This window comes from Mustela erminea, chromosome 5, assembly GCF_009829155.1.
Source record: "Mustela erminea isolate mMusErm1 chromosome 5, mMusErm1.Pri, whole genome shotgun sequence".
In the NCBI taxonomy this organism is placed as follows: Eukaryota; Metazoa; Chordata; class Mammalia; order Carnivora; family Mustelidae; genus Mustela; species Mustela erminea.
Genome location: NC_045618.1, coordinates 23,823,623 through 23,840,008, shown reverse-complemented (window position 1 = coordinate 23,840,008; position 16,386 = coordinate 23,823,623).

The following is a 16,386-nucleotide window of genomic DNA, read 5'->3' as shown; positions in this document are numbered from 1 at the left end:
CTTCTATCTTTTTTTTTTTAGCTTCATTATTTTCTATTATTTTGTCCCCTAAATCACTAATTCATTCCTCTGCTTCCTCCAGCCTGGTGTTCATTGCACCAAGTCTGTTTCTAGTCTTGGCAATTGCATTCTTCATCTCTGATTTTTTTAAAACTCTTTTTACCTGTTTTAAGGGTCTTATGATTTTCTTCTTTTCTCAAGAACAGATAATATCCTAATGATTGTTTGCCTTCAATTCTCCATGCAGCATGTTATTTACATCTGTTTTACTTGGTTCTCTGGCCATGGACTTATCTTGTTCTTTCATTTGTGATAAATTCCTCCATCTTGACATTTTTTCCAAGTGTCTGCCTTCTTCTCTGTGTTAGAAAAGCCAGTTGGGCCTCCTGCTCCTGGAAATAATGGTCATATGAAGAAAAGGTCATGGTATTTGTGTCTCTGGTGTGAGCTATGCACACTGCTGTTATGCTTTTTTTCTGTTATATCCTTAATGCTATTTGTCTACCGAGGTTCTCCTTGCCTTCTCTGGGCAATATTTGGTCCCTAGCTGAATATGATGAGTTTTCACTAGGTGTGCCCTGATCTGCTTATGAATTTAGCTCAGACACTACTTTCAGCAAAACTGAGGCCCTGTAAAACTCTCTAGTGGGAATATGTGGCATGGACAGGGTTTGTGCTGGTATCCTTGGGGAAGACCTCATGTCTCTGGGACTGAGTCTAGCTTGGGTGAGGAGAGTCTTGATATAGCATAGAGGAGAGTGGAGCTTGGTGTAAGGAAGTTAGGCAGCAAGTGTCAGCACAGCATTGCTTCCTGCAGGTGGAACTGTTTATGCTGAAGGTGAAGGAGGAAATGGCACTGGACAGCTCCTTTTTGCCTGGGTAACAGGTGTCTTCATGCATGCTGCCTTTCAGGGTACATGCTCACAGAAGAGTGGATAATCTCCCCACTGTGTTCCCCAGACATTCTTAAGATTATCATTTCCATGTTGTCTACCCTTGGATAGTGTCTTCTCTCTGGGAGCAACACAGTACCCTCTTGGCTCTTTTCCAGCCAAGGCCACTGACCTTTACAACTCCAGATAGTAAGCCCCACTGGTTGCAAGAACTTATCACCTTGCACCAGTTAGAATGGCCAAAATTAACAAAACAGTAAACAACAAGTGTTGGAGTAAATGTGGAGAAAGGGGAACCCTCTTACACTGTTGGTGGGAATGTAAGTTGGTGCAGCCACTTTGGAAAACAGTGTGGAGATTCCTCAAAAAATTAAAAATAGACCTACCCTATGACCCTGCAATTGCACAACTGGGTATTTACACCAAAGATACAGATGTAGTTAAAAGAAGAGCCATCTGTGCCCCAATGTTCATAGCAGTAATGGCCACAGTCCCCAAACTGTGGAAAGAGCCATGATGCTCTTCAACAAATGGATAAAAAAGATATGGTCCATATATATACAATGTAGTATTATGCCTCCATTGAAAAAAATCAATACCCAACTTTTGTATCAACATGGACAGGACTGGAGGAGATTATGCTGAGTGAAATAAGTCAAGCAGAGAGAGTCAATTATTATATGGTTTCAGTTACTTGTGGATCATAAGGAATATCATGGAGGACACTGGGAGAAGGAAAGGAGAAGGGAATTGGGGGAAATTGGAGGAGAAGATGAACCATGAGAGACTGTGGACTCTGAGAAACAAACTAAGGGTTTTGGAGGGGAGGGAGGTGGGGGATGGGTAAGCCTGGTGGTGGGTATTAAGGAGGGCACATATTGCATGGAGAACTGGGTGTGATGCATAAGCAATGAATCTTGGAACACTAAAATAATAAAATAAAGTTGAAATTTAAAATAAAATTTTTATTTTGGTACCAGATTAACCCCCCCCCAAAAAAAAACAAAAACAATAACAAAGCAAAACAAAACAAAACAAAACTCTTGGGCTCAGAGAATAAATGGACTTGTGGGGAGAAAACAGGAAAGCAGCTTCTCTTTTCCACCTACCATTTCTAATACAGGTGCACCTGCTTCAGAAAGACCACCTCAAGTTCCAGGGACTCTCCGGATCTTTCTTTTTCTCCATAATGTCCACCAATACTCTGCCACAGCTCGAGTCTTAGCAGCCACTTCTTTAAAAATAGGCACCTGTGCCTCATATATCCCACTTTTGTACATCCTCTGGCCGTGTATTTGAATAATGTAACTAGTAGTTTTTGTTTTGTTTTGTTTTTATTTATTTATTTTAATACATGGCTTCTGGACTTTAGAAGGCAACACTGAGAAATGTCAGTGACAGGAAACATTATCCACATTTATGTATTCAGGAGAGTGTTTTCCTGATACAGGATTTCCTTCTTCAAGTTTTCAAAGACCATCAAACCCTTGTAAAAACCTGTGATAGTTAATTTCTTTCTATTTGGCAGACTCCATAACAAATTCATGGGGTGTGTACAGTCTCTTGACATTCAGATAGTGGATTTATTTGAAATTGTGAAGTATGAAAGCCACATAATAGCTATGGTTATGATAATAGGTGGTCTGGGCACAAAAAAAGAAAGTTTATAAACATGATGTTTTAGGCAGTCCCTGCTTACATTCACTTGAAAGTGAAACTTTAGATATCTGGTATTTGTCAGAAGAAGGTAAGTGAATAATTATGTGTTGTGCATAGATGGAGAAAACCTGGAAAAAAAAGTAAGTAAAAGACAAGAAAAGAAAAAGCAGGGGTGCCTGGGTGGCTCAATGGGTTAAAGTCTCTGCCTTTGGCTCAGGTCATGATCCCAGGGTCCTGGGATCCAGCCCCATATCAGGCTCTCTGCTCAGCAGGGAACCTGATTCCCTTCCTCTCTCTCTGCCTGCCTCTCTGCCTACTTGTGTTCTTTGTCAAATAAATAAATAAAATCTTTTAAAAAAAAGAAAGAAAAGAAAAGAACAAGCATGATACCACATATTCTATGCAGTGTCTATGAGATGGATGCAGGCTGAATGACAAGTGCAAATGTGTTGGCTAAACAAAGATCCTCCCAGAAGAGATCATATTCTTATCCCTTACACAGCTCCCTTTTCACAGACTTCAGCATGCCCACCAGGTAGCACCAGATTTGTTTAGAGGATTCAGGTCTAGAAAGCCATGGGACTGTATACTATAGTTCCGTGAATATTTACAAAATCAAAGTTCTTACATTTATGTCCATACTCATGGGGTATATTCTCCTTATCACATTTAGGCCTTCGGTGGGAAAACTAGCACCTGAGGCCTAGAGACCTGGAGTAAGAGCTACAGCTGACCTGTATCCAACTACTGATATCAAAATAGCTGTTATTTAGGTACTGATATTTGAAGCATTTGAAATTCAATAAACTTTTCTCTCCCTCAAGCTCAAACTTTATTATTTAAGAAAGGACAGTTTCATTAAAATTCCACATCTTAAAACATGGAGGGTTATCCCATTCATTTTGCTTTATTTCGAATTATTGTGACAGCTAAATGACTTGTCAAATTCCCCTTCCTTCATCTCAATGTACAAGTTATAATCTATCAGGAGAATAGGTGCTCTTTCTTCCTCCAGGGAATCCGTCAGGTCCTGGGCTCTTGTTTTTTGGGAGGTTTTTGATCACTCCTTCAATCTTGTTACTAGATATCGGTCTATTCAGGTTGTCAATTTCTTCCTAGTTCAATTTTGGGAGTTTATAGTTTTCCAGGAATGCATCCATTTCATCTAGGTTGCTTAGCTTATTGGCATATAACTGTTGATAATAACTTCTGCTGATTGTTTCTACTTCCTTGGTGTTAGTTGTGATCTCTCCCTTTTCATTCATAATTTTATGAATTTGGGCTTTCTCTCTTTTCTTTCGGATTAGTGTGGCCAATGGTTTATTGATATTATTGATTCTTTCAAAAAACCAGCTTCTAGTTATTGATATGTCCTATTGTATCTCTTGTTTCTACCTCATTGATCTCAGCTCTAATCTTGATGATTTCCCTTCTTATGTGTGGAGTTGGTTTTATTTGTCATTGATTCTCCAGTTCTTTAAGGTGTAGAGACAGCTGCTGTGTTCTGGATTTTTCAATTTTTTTGAGGGAGGCTTGGAAGGCTATGTATTTCCCCCTTAGGACTGCCTTTGCTGTATCCCATAGGTTTTGGACAGAAGTGTCTTCATTCTTATTGGTTTCCATGAATTGTTTCAGTTCTTCTTTGATCTCCTGGTTGATCCAAGCATTCTTAAGCAAGGTGGTCTTTAGCTTCCAGATGTTTGAGTTCCTTCTGAACTTTTCCTTGTGATTGAGCTCCAGTTTCAAAGCATTGTGATCTGAGAATATGCAGGGAATAATCTCAGTCTTTTGGTATTGGTTGAGTCCTGATTTGTGACCCAGTATGTGGTCTATTCTTGAGAAGGTTCCATGTGCACTTGAGAAGAATGAGTATTCTGTTGTTTTAGGGTGAAATGTTCTGTATATATCTATGAGCTCCATCTGGTCCAATTTGTCATTCAATGATCGTGTTTCTTTATTGATTTTCTGCTTCAATGTTATAATCTATCATGATGTATACTGTCAACGTCATTCCTCACCAAACTCTTCACTAAATCAAAACAAAAATCAAAAACAACCAAACAAAAACCCAAAAGCCAGTGTGGCAGACCATAAGGAAGTCACAGTTATATCTAGACAAGGAGAGGCCCAACTCATAAGTGACAAATGGAAGAACAAATCAATGAGCCCTAAGTGCTTGGAATTAAGGTAAAACAGGAGATAGACACAGATAGAATTGTACTGACATGATGTCCACAGGCACAGATGACACAGTGCTGAGCATCAAGTCCTCAAAAACTACTCTGATAGACTGCATAATATCATTTATCACAACCTATTAAACCACTTGTGACCTTACTTCACAACGACTGGTCTGGCCACCAGAATTCTCGGAAAAAAAGCCATTTCAAACATCTTTAAGACTCAGAACAAATCATGAGGCAAGAACCCATTATCCTATCTTGATACTCTGGGTTGAACAAATTATGGGGTTTAGTGGATGTATGACTCATATATTTGACATCAGGACTGGCTGTTCATTTAATTTAGCCTTCCTGGAGCTCGAAATTCTGGGTACAATTTCCGTGAACATCCTAAATCATGAATTAGATGAACTAACACCAAAGCCTTTTTCAATTTCAAAAGTTGAATTGGTCAAAGTAGCAAGTACGCTGAGAAAAAAAAAAATATGAAGACCAGATTACATCTGCTTAATTGCTTAGAAATCATAAAGTGATGTCTATGATCACATTCATCTGATTAGAAGGAGGAATAAAAGAGAAAAAAATATGTATAATACAGTTGTTATGGATCGAAGAATTAAATTTACCACTCACAGAAAGGATTGCTCATTTTTCTAAGATTTGGATAGAAATTCTCAAGATAAATCTTTTTCTAAGTCTTTAGAAAACTATTGTTCCAGCAAAAACCTTCAGCTAAATCTTGACTACTTTTATCTTCCTTCTCAGTGGATTAATTGAGCCACAGTTCAGAAAATTATCTCTCCATATAGAACCTAGGAATTTCAGTAGTTCATCAAAAACTCATATCACTAATAATCAGGTAGAATGCAAATGGAGTTGTTCAACTTACATAAAACAAAATTTAAGTATGTTTCCTTAGTAGTAGACCAGAATGCAACAGATGAGTCACCATAATTTTAAACTGAGAAATAGGCAGTCACAGGGAAAAACAGTATATTGCACTGATGCTAGAGCATACACACACATCTTGCAAATAGAGATTCTACTTAGAATTGGTAATGTACAAACACTATTGGCTGAAAGGCAATCATAATGATGCTGTCATTGTGTGCACATGTACGAAATTTGGCCTAAAAACTCCGATTGACACCTCTGGGAATGTTAACTGCATCAAAACTTGTCGACTTAGTGTCAATAGGTTGGAAGATAATCTTAGAAAGAGAAGTTTAAGACTTTTCAATAAATATGGCATCCGTAAAGCTCCTGCTTAGCACAGTTGATGATAATGAGTAAAATCAGACAAGATGAGTTGAAAAGTGAGTCAGAGGAATTTGACTCTGAGTGGGAGAAATTTATGAAATACCTTTGTCAGCTAAGAGCTTATATTTTTCATCTCTTCCAATCATAAAAGTGAAAGAAGATAAATATTCACTTCTATGTAAGTTAAAGAGAGATTTTTTCAATAATTAAAAGATAAAATTCTAAGTGAAAAGAAATATTTGTGCCATAGTTTGTCACTGGTTTTATTCCTTCCTTGTGACATTCACAGCAATAATGCATCTTGCATTTGATACAAGTAAATTTTGTAATTACTTAGAAAAAGCTCTCAGTATTAGAAAATACTTAGTCATGCTGATAGAATTGGTTTTAGTTTACATACTTTATGTATTACTAATTTATTCAATCTTCGCATCTCAAGAAATAGGCACTACTATGAGTCCCAAGTTCCAGTTTCGAATCTCAGCTAAACTCCTATAAGAAAAGAAAAAAAAAAAGGAAGGATCTCAAGTATGACTCATTCCATCTCAAGTCTTTCCATCAACTCTGTGAGAATATTTTTTTCTCTTCTACATTTAATTTAAGAAATTTTACCCTACCTTAATGTCATGAAATTATTTACCTAAATTATGTAGTAGTTACTGTATTAAATTGTTTTTAATTTTAGGTGTATAATACATACGGAGTTCATTTTGTGTATAATGCAAGGTCAAAGACCAAATTTTATTTCACTCTGTGGCTATTCAATATGTTCAATCATTTATTGGAAAGTCTGTCTTTCCCCCATTGATCTTTCTTATAAATTATTTGTTTTTATATGCACATATCTACTTTTGAGCTCTCTTGTCTTTGATTCATTCAATTTACTATCTTTGTGAAAACACCACACTGAGAAAGTTAGGCTACATTCCAATCCTTATCTGTTCCCCTCCGTGAAGAAGGTCCCAGCCACAGTGTGGCACTGAGGATTCCTTCTAGAGTGAGGAACAGTCCACAGTGCTCCTAGTATCCCCCTTCTGTTACCTCCCCTACTGATTGCTACTGAGCTCTGTACTCAGCAACAAAGGCTTTACAAATAGATTTGAAAACCACTTTTTTTTAGATTATTTATTTATTTGAGAGAGAGAGAGAGAGAGAGATCACAAGTAGGCAGAGAGGCAGGCAGAGAGAGAGTGGGGGAAGCACGCTCTCTGCTTAGCAGAGAGCCTGATGTGGAGCTCAATCCCAGGACCCTGAGATCATGACCTGAGCTGAAGGCAGAGGCTTAACCCACTGAGCCACCCAGGTGCCTTGAAATCCATTTCTTTTAAGGTTTTATTTATTTATATGTTTGACAGACAGAGATCACAAGTAGGCAGAGAGTGGATCCCAGGACCCCAGCTGGGATCATGACCTGAGCTGGAGGCAGAGTCATTAACCCACTGAGCCACCCAGGTGCCCCACTGAAAACCACTTTTAATAGGACGCACCAACTTAAAAAATCCTGAATCTTGGAACATTACAACAAAAACTAATGATGTACTGTATGGTAGCTATCATCATCATCATCATCATCATCATCATCATCTAAATTTGTGCTCATAAAAAAAATCCTGATGTGTATTTGAAGGCTCTAGTTTGTATCATGTAAATCATACAGTGTTCCTTCAGGAGTCTGTCTTCACGTCATTCATAGAAAAGGATTATATAAAATTGCAGCCAAAAATGAGGAATTACATTAACAAAGAATGTGACTCACATCTCAGAAATTTAAAGAGCTGATTCTAGGCTGAATCCAGTCTGCTCAGAGGTCTTCAGGAAGTCCTCTTATGCTTCTAGACCCTTAATTCACATCTTATAAAAAGTTATTCCTTATTTCTTGGTAAATTTCCTGCTAAGATCTCACCTTCAGACATCTTAATGAAGGTCCCAATTCTCAGTGCTATAACACATGGAGGGGGAAGTTAGGATATGAGCACACACACATTTATTTAGGCCATATTTTGTTCTTGTTCCACAGAGGAATTATAGAAAATAGCTCCCAAACACACATGAGCTTAGTGAAGGAAGAAGGAACCAGCAAGGAGAAAGCAATTAAAAGTTCCCCCTCAGCACGCATTTACCCAGTATTCCCCTACACAATAGAAGTTAGGATACAGACGCAAACATCCTGACCCCATGCCAATACAAGTACTCATGGACCACAAAGCTCCATCTAAGTGCCAAGTCAGAAGTGGGTCTTATTTTCCACCTCTCAGTTGGTCTGTGGCATCCCCATTTCATAAAAATAATCTACATAGTTAATAATTCAGATTATCTCATACTATTACAAAATTCAATTTCACATGCCTTGGATGAGGTGTGGTCAAATCTCGTGCTTATCCAAGTGCTTTAATCCTGAACTTTGCCCATGGGACCTCTGGTGATAAGAAGTGTGGAGTGAGGATTTGGTTTCCAGAGTCTGCCCCCTCCAGTTATGTCTTTAAGCAGAGTTGGCTGCCTACAGTGCTGTCAGTGTCATCCTCCGTAAATAAGGGCATAGCAACACCAGCTTTTATCTCATCTTTCTTCAAACTAATTTCTAAATTCCATATCTAAAATATCAATATTAAGAATTTGTCTTTGACCTCCACATCACAACCAGGGACCTTTATATTTTCACCCCATATCCCAAATCATCACAAATATATATTTCATTAAATCTAAGAAGTCACTGACTTCAAATACAGCATTCTTTTATGTAGCTTTAAGGAAAAAAAAAGATCATAGCCAATTAAGTAATAACCCAATTCTAAAATTTTCCTGATTTAAAGATGTTAACATGTGAAAATTGTACATATTTAAAAAATAAATATTTCAGAATAAAGTCAGGATTTGGTGAACAAAACTGGAAAGATATTTATATCGATAAAGGAGTTAACATTGCTGAACATAAACCACATGAGATGAATAAATATATGAGAAAAAAATGTCAAATCATCTTCTCAAGATGCCCTCAGCCTTTTTTACAACCATGGAATTCCTTTGTTTACCAAGAAGAATGTGCAGGCCCCATGAACATTCCTCCTAGCTAAGAATGAGAAAGGGTCAACAGTGACCAATGAGTTGCTTTTCAATTCTGGACCAGAGACTAGTAAGTGCACAACGAAGAAGGGACTATGTACACATATAAGAGCACAGGCCGTTGAAGGGGAGATTGACATGGCCTCTACCTCCAAGCTCTTGAGTCATGAGCTTACTCCTTTTTTTTTTTTTTAAGAAAATTTTTTAAATTAAAAAAAAAAAAAGGAGTAAGGTGCCATGGAGAATCATAGGATGTCCATGGACATCAAGAGAGCCCTTTCATTAAAAAGGACTATAGATTTTTCTCCATGTCTCCTTACTCTTTTCCGTTTGCCTTATACCTGGTTCTTTTACCCTCTGGGAAAATATAACATGATTATGAGTCCATAATAGATTTCCTTGGTAGAATCCATCTCCCGGCATGACTTCAGCATCTACAGCAGCCTCCTAGACAGACAAGGCTTATGGAAATCGAAACTGGACATGAAGAGCTCGGGTAGCAGGAGAAGGTCTCATCTTTCAAAGATCAGGTTTCCTTAGGCACAGTTGTTCTCTTCAGAAATCCTCTAGTCTCCTCCCTGTCTTCTGAACCCTTTACCACACACCTGTTGAACCTATGACTGTATTTCTCTTTCATTCATATAGTCATAAATTATTAGGGTTACTTTTTTTTTAACTCCACATCTTTGAAGCACCCCTAGCACCCTTTCCTAGAGCTCCAAGTTATTTGAGAGAGGGGTCAGAGATGGGCATAAAAAGGAAATTTCTGAGAAGTTTATCCTTATGATTGTTTCTACAGTAAAAAGCTGAAACACTGATCTTGAGAAACTGGGGGCTCAGAAAAAAGGAGAAAAAGTAGGAGGAAAATAAAACCTACCACACCTGACATCCACAACCCCTTTCTGCAGGGAGCCAAAGTTGGGAGGAACCTGGTATCAAGAATATCACAGAAAACCAAGAAAAATGTCGGAGGCAGGCCCCTGGCCAGGGCGGCCTCCGCCATTAAAATATGGCGCCTGGCTAGTTGCCAGGTTAGGATTGCCTCGTGAGACTAAGCGGAACGCCCAAAGTGGAAGTAAACAGCATTGGTTGCTAGTGAAGTTGTTCGTTTAGGTGCACAGCCTGATTCGCTCCCTCCTGTACCCTGCTTGCTGATTGGTCATGTAAACGTATATAAGTGTGTAGACTTGCGGAAATAGAGAGAAGATGCATCCGAACTGGGGCTTCTTGTCATCCTTGCGGGCCAAGGGCAATAGAAAAAATATCCATATGGTCTTCTCTAGCCCAGAGAACTCGAGGAGCATCATGGAAACACAATTTGCATAGACATCTGAACACCAGCCACAACCGAAGGTTTCAACTTTGAAAAAAAAACCCCGGGAGGTTGGGGTACCAGGTGGTGGGTATTATAGAGGGCACGGATTGCATGGAGCACGGGGTGTGGTGCAAAAATAATGAATACTGTTACGCTGGAAATAAAAAAAAATAATAAAAAAAAATATCCTGGGCACCTGGGTTGCTCAGTTGGTTAAGGAGCTGCCTTTGGCTCAAGTCATGATCTCAGGGTCTGGGGTCAAGCCCTTTGTCCAAATCCCTGCTTGGTGGGGAGTCTGCTTCTCCCTCTCACTCTCCCTCTGCCTCTCCTCACTGTACATGCTTGCCTTTTCTCTCTCTAATAAAGAAAGAAAACCTTTAAAAAATAAAAATTAAAAAAAAAAACCTGTCAGCACCTGTTGTTTCTTGTGTTGTTGATTTTAGCCATTCTGACAGGTTTGAAGTGATATCTCATTTTGGTTTTGATTTGTATTTCCCTGATAATCAGAGATGTTGAGCATCTTTTCATGTGTCTATTGACCATCTGGATGTCTTCTTTGGGAAAATGTCTATTCACATATTCTGCACAATTTTTAATTGGATTATTCATTCTCTAGGTGTTGAGTCTGAGAAGTTCTTTATATATTTTGGGTTTTAACTATTTATCATATATGTAATTTGAAAATGTCTTCTCTCATTTTGTAGGTTGCTTTTAGTTTTGTTGATTGTTTCCTTCACTGTGTAGAAGACTTTTATTTTGATGAAGCCCCAATAGTTTATTTTTTTGCTTTTGTTTTCCTTGCCTCAGGAGATAGCTAGTAAGAAGTTGATAAGAGTGAGGCCAGAGAGATTACTTCTTATGTTATTCTCTTGGATTTTATGGTTTCATTTCTCACATTTAAGTCTCCAATCCATTTTGAATTTGTTTTTTTTCATATGGTGCAAGAAAGTGGCCTAGATTAATTCTTTTGCATATTGCTGTGCAGTTTTTGATGGTATTAAGAACAGGGAACCCTCTTGCTCTGTTAGTGAGAATGCCAATTGGTGTAGCCACTCTGGAAAATACTATGGAGATTCCTCAGAAATTTAAGAATAGAACTATACTATGATCCAGCAATTGCATTACTAATTCTGTAGGATACAAAAATATTGATTCAAGGGGGTACATGTACTCCCAATATTTACAGGAGCATTATCAACAAAAGTAAAATGATGAAAAAGCCCAAAGTCCATCAGCTTATGAATGGATAAAGAGGATGTTGTGTGTATATATAATGGAATATTACTCAGCCATAAAAACAATGAAATCTCATCACTTGTAATGATATGGCTGGAGCGAGAGAGTATTATACTAAGTGAAATAAGTCAAACAGAGAAAGACAAATACTATATGATTTCACTTATTTGTGGAATTTAGGAAACAAAACAAATGAATAAAGGGGAAAGAAAATAAAGAAGGAGGTAACTAATAAATAGACTCAGTTATAGAGAACAAACTGATGGTTATCTGAGGGATGGTGGATGGGAGGATGGGTGAAATAGGTGATGGGGATTAAGGAGTACACTTGTGATGAGCACTGGGTGTTGTATGGAAGCAGTGAATCACTATATTGTGTATCTTAAATTAATATTACACTGTTAACTAACTGGAATTTAAATAAAAACTTGAAAAAATAAACACTGGGAAGTTTAAGTAAAAATAAAATCCTGTTTCTTGTTTGAACATTATTTTCCATCTCCAGTAGCTTATCCACAGCCATAGACAAATTGTGATTTAAGGAAAAAGCATCCTGGAATAAATAATGAGGACGAATGGTAGAGCAGCTCAGATTTGTGATTAGAAAAGCTCCAAAACATATATTCTATCCACACAGGTTTCTGCAAAAATCCCTCATCACTCACAGACATTTTTTTCCTCTTATAAGCTTCCATTTAAATATACATCTATCAAAATTTAGTTTTTCACTCTCTATTTTTAGAGTGAATCCTCACAGACCTACCCAAAACAATGTTTGACAAGTACATGTGGACCGGAGACCATTGATCTGAGTGTAGTACCCTATTTATTTTCTCTGCAAGGTGATGAGAACAAAAACTGAAGGGATGAGCTTAGGGAAGAAAGGAAGACAAGTGTTACACTCTCCATATTATTGTTTTTCAAGTAAGCCCCAAAGAATACAAACAGAAAACAGTGAAACAATATATGCCCTCCATCAAGACTCTGAAAAAAACATTGAACAGCACAGAAGGCTTCCAGTTATTTTCTTCCCTTTCCAACTGCCTGCCACTAGCTGTGATCTCAGAAAATGAATCTGTAGGATTATAAGTGCATATAATATGCACTTATACTATAAATGAATCTAGTTGAAAGCCCTGAACACTCAGAAACCAAATAATGAATATGCCATTCCCAGTCACTTCACAGATGAAGTTTCTGGGTGACAGAGATCCAGAATGAGAATGTACAAAGCTTGGGAACAGTAATGGCCATGAAGAGAGGTGTATGAGTGAGGGTCATAATCTTTCTCATTCAATGCTTAGGAAATATGTTGGCTGCACCCAGCTTTTAACTTAAGCACCTTTATTTTTTAATCTATATCTTGAATTAATTTTAGAGATTTTACTATTATATTCTGATAAACCCTTCTGACAAGGGGACTTATTTGTTACCACAGTGAAGCCTATCCTATCCTCAGTAATAAGATGGATTTCGAATTCAGCAGAGTTTGGGGACCTAAAAGGAGACAAAATTCAGTGAGAATATATAAAATGGCAGATCATTTACATCAAGCAAGAGAGATAAACAGTCATGTAGAAAGATAATGGCAAAAACAAAAACAAAACACAACAAAAAAAAAAACCCCACAAATAATCAGAAAGAAATAAACTAGCTTCTCTCCAACTTCCTATATTTCTCCCATCTATGTTATAAACACAAATACTGGCACTGTGGAGACAAGATAGGGGCAATATCTAGCCTTGCACTGAAAATAGAGAGCAAGAAGATACTATGTCCCCATTAAACAAGACTATATCTTGATTAAACCCTGGAGAGCTCTGTGATTTTCATGTGCTTCTTCCTCAAGGTTTGATTCATCCATAGCCTACCTCAACGAATGAGAGAACACTTGGTGAACTTGGGGGAAATATAAATTCCTGAGCCCCCACCCAGAGTTTCCAATTCAGCAGGACTGTTGTGGGTTCCAATAATCTGTTTCAATTCCAGGCTTTTTTTTTACTTAATTTTATTTTATTTTTATTTTATTTATTTTTTAAAAATTTATTTTCAGTGTTCCAAGATTCATTGTTTATGTACCACACCAAGTGCTCCAAGCTTATCTACTGGCCAAATACTATTCTTTCTCACTTTAGTTTCTAATTAGTTCTTCAGTGCTCAAACCATGCATGACATCCCTCCTAGTCTTCCTCAAAGATTCCCTGTAGCATAGTCACAACGGGGGAGGTTGGAGTTAGAGGAAGGGATGATAGTTGGCAGAACCATGCTGAAAATTGGTTAAGTGACTCCATACAAAATGATAAAATCAGAGTGAGATTGGGGACTGTATTTAAAAGAGAAGGAGGTTCCCTGAGCAGTATGTCTATACAAGGGCATAAGACCCAAAGGTTTTACTGTGCACCAACCTCCAAACTGAGTTAAAAGTTACCTTTAAAATTATAGAGGAAGGAGAAATGCCCAGTTACTTCTTATTTCCCTAACCCACTTATTGCCAGTGTGTAGTGATATTGGCCTAAACAACACAAGTCTCAGAAGATAGCCATTTCAAACATGCACACATGCATTAGATCAACATTTGAAGCCAGATCTCAAGGTCATATCCCCACCCTGTAGCAAAGAAAGGATTCTGGGGATTAGAAGCCTGGAAGGAGGAATGTAGCTGACAAGGCACACAGCTCATATTTCTGCATCTGGAATTGTTAGTTCTCTCTACTCAGACTTTATGAAGGCCCTTTTCATCCCTGGACAGTCTTGTGTGAAAGTCCTGGCACAGGCTCACCCAGAATACTAAATAGGAATCATTCAAATAACTCTAGTTTTTTCTTCCCCTCAACATTTATAATGTAGACCCCATAGATCATTCTAAACCATAATATCCCAGAGTGAGATGTAAGCAAATATCTTGAGAACAGGGCAGAACATTTAATGCTGAGCAGAAATACTGCTAAAGTGGCATGTCATTATGTGGCAGCTCCCAACCCAGTGAACACAGAGGAATATGCCGCAGGAAGATATAGAAAAAACACTTCTATGGATGGGAATCAGAGGATAAGGAATGTATCAATAAATTCCCAGAATCATACAGCCTATCCAATTTGAATCATTAAGAATTAGAAAATCCAGAAGCATGTGGGCGGCTATCAGTTAAGCATCGACTCTTGGTTTCATCTCAGGTCATAATCTCACAGTCGTGGGATCAAGCCCTCAATCAGGCTCTGCACTCAGTGTGGAGTGTGGGTAAATCTTTAAACAAAGAAATAGAAAATCTACACAAACTAACAATAACTTAGAAAACTGAATCAGTGACCAAAACTTCCAAGGAAAGAAAAGTTTACCTATTGCATGGAGCACTGGGTGTGATGCTTTAACAATGAATCTTGGAACACTGAAAAAGTAAAATAAAGTTGAAAGAAAGAAAGAAAGAAAGAAAGAAAGAAAGAAAGAAAGAAAAGCTCAGAACAAGATGGCTCCATGGGTGAATTCTACCAAACATTTTGAGAAGAATTAACACTGATCCTCCAATTCTTTAAAAAAACTGAAGAGGAAGAAATACTCCCAAATGCATTTTACAAGGCCAGAATGACTGATACCAAAGTCAGATAAGGATGCTATAAGGAAAGAAAACAGCAAGCCAATATTACTGATCAATGGTAGGTATTAAAATTCTCAAGAAAAGCCACTAGCAGGGGTACACGGGTGGCTCAGTGGGTCAGGCCTCTGCCTTGGGCTCGGGTCATGATCTCAGGGTTCTGGGATCCAGCCCTGCCTCAGGCTCTCTGCTTGGTGGGAGCCTGCTTCCTGCTTCCCCCTTTCTCTCTGTCTGCTGCTCTGCCTACTTGTGATTTCTCTCTCTGTGTCAAATAAATTAAAAAATATTTTAAAAAAAATAAAAAAAAGGAAAGCTGCTAGCAAACTGACTTCAACATCACATTAAAAGGATCATATACCATGATCAGGTGGGATTTATCCCTGTGATGCAGGGATGGTTCAACATATGCAAGTCAGTAAATGTGATACATCACCTTAATAGAAAGATAAAAAACATATGATCATGTCAATTGATGTAGAAAAAGTATTTGAAAAAGTTCAATATTATTTTATGATAAATCTCCCCCAAATCAGTATACAATGAATGTACCTCAAAATAATAAAGGTCACATATGACAAACCTACAGCTAACATCATGTGCAATGGTGAAACATTGAAAGCTTTTCCTGTAAGATTAAGAACAAGATGAGAGTTTCTATTCTCACTACTCCTATCAACATAGTGCTGTAGATCCTATACAGAGTAATTAAGCAAGAAAAAGAAATAAAAAAATACAAATCAGGAAAGAAGAGGCAAAATTGTCTTTGTTTGCAGATGACATGATCTTGTATATAGAAAATCCTAAAGTCTACACACACACACACACACACACACACACACACACATACACAGAGTTAAAACTAATAAATTTAAATTTAATAGTTTCAGGAGGCAAAATCAGCATGTAAATATTAATTATGTGTCTATACACTAAGCATTAGCTATATGAAAAAGAAATAAAACAGTATTACTTACAATAACATTAAAAAGCAATAGAAATCAGAGAGGGAGACAAACCATGATAGACTCTGGGCTCTAGGAAACAAACTGAGTGTTACAGAAGGGAGGGGAGTGGGGAAATGGGGTAGCCAGGTGATGGGTATTGAGGGTGCGTGTTTTGATGAGCACTGGGTGTTATGCACAACTAATGAATCATTGAGCATTATATCAAAAACATGTTGGCTAACTAAAC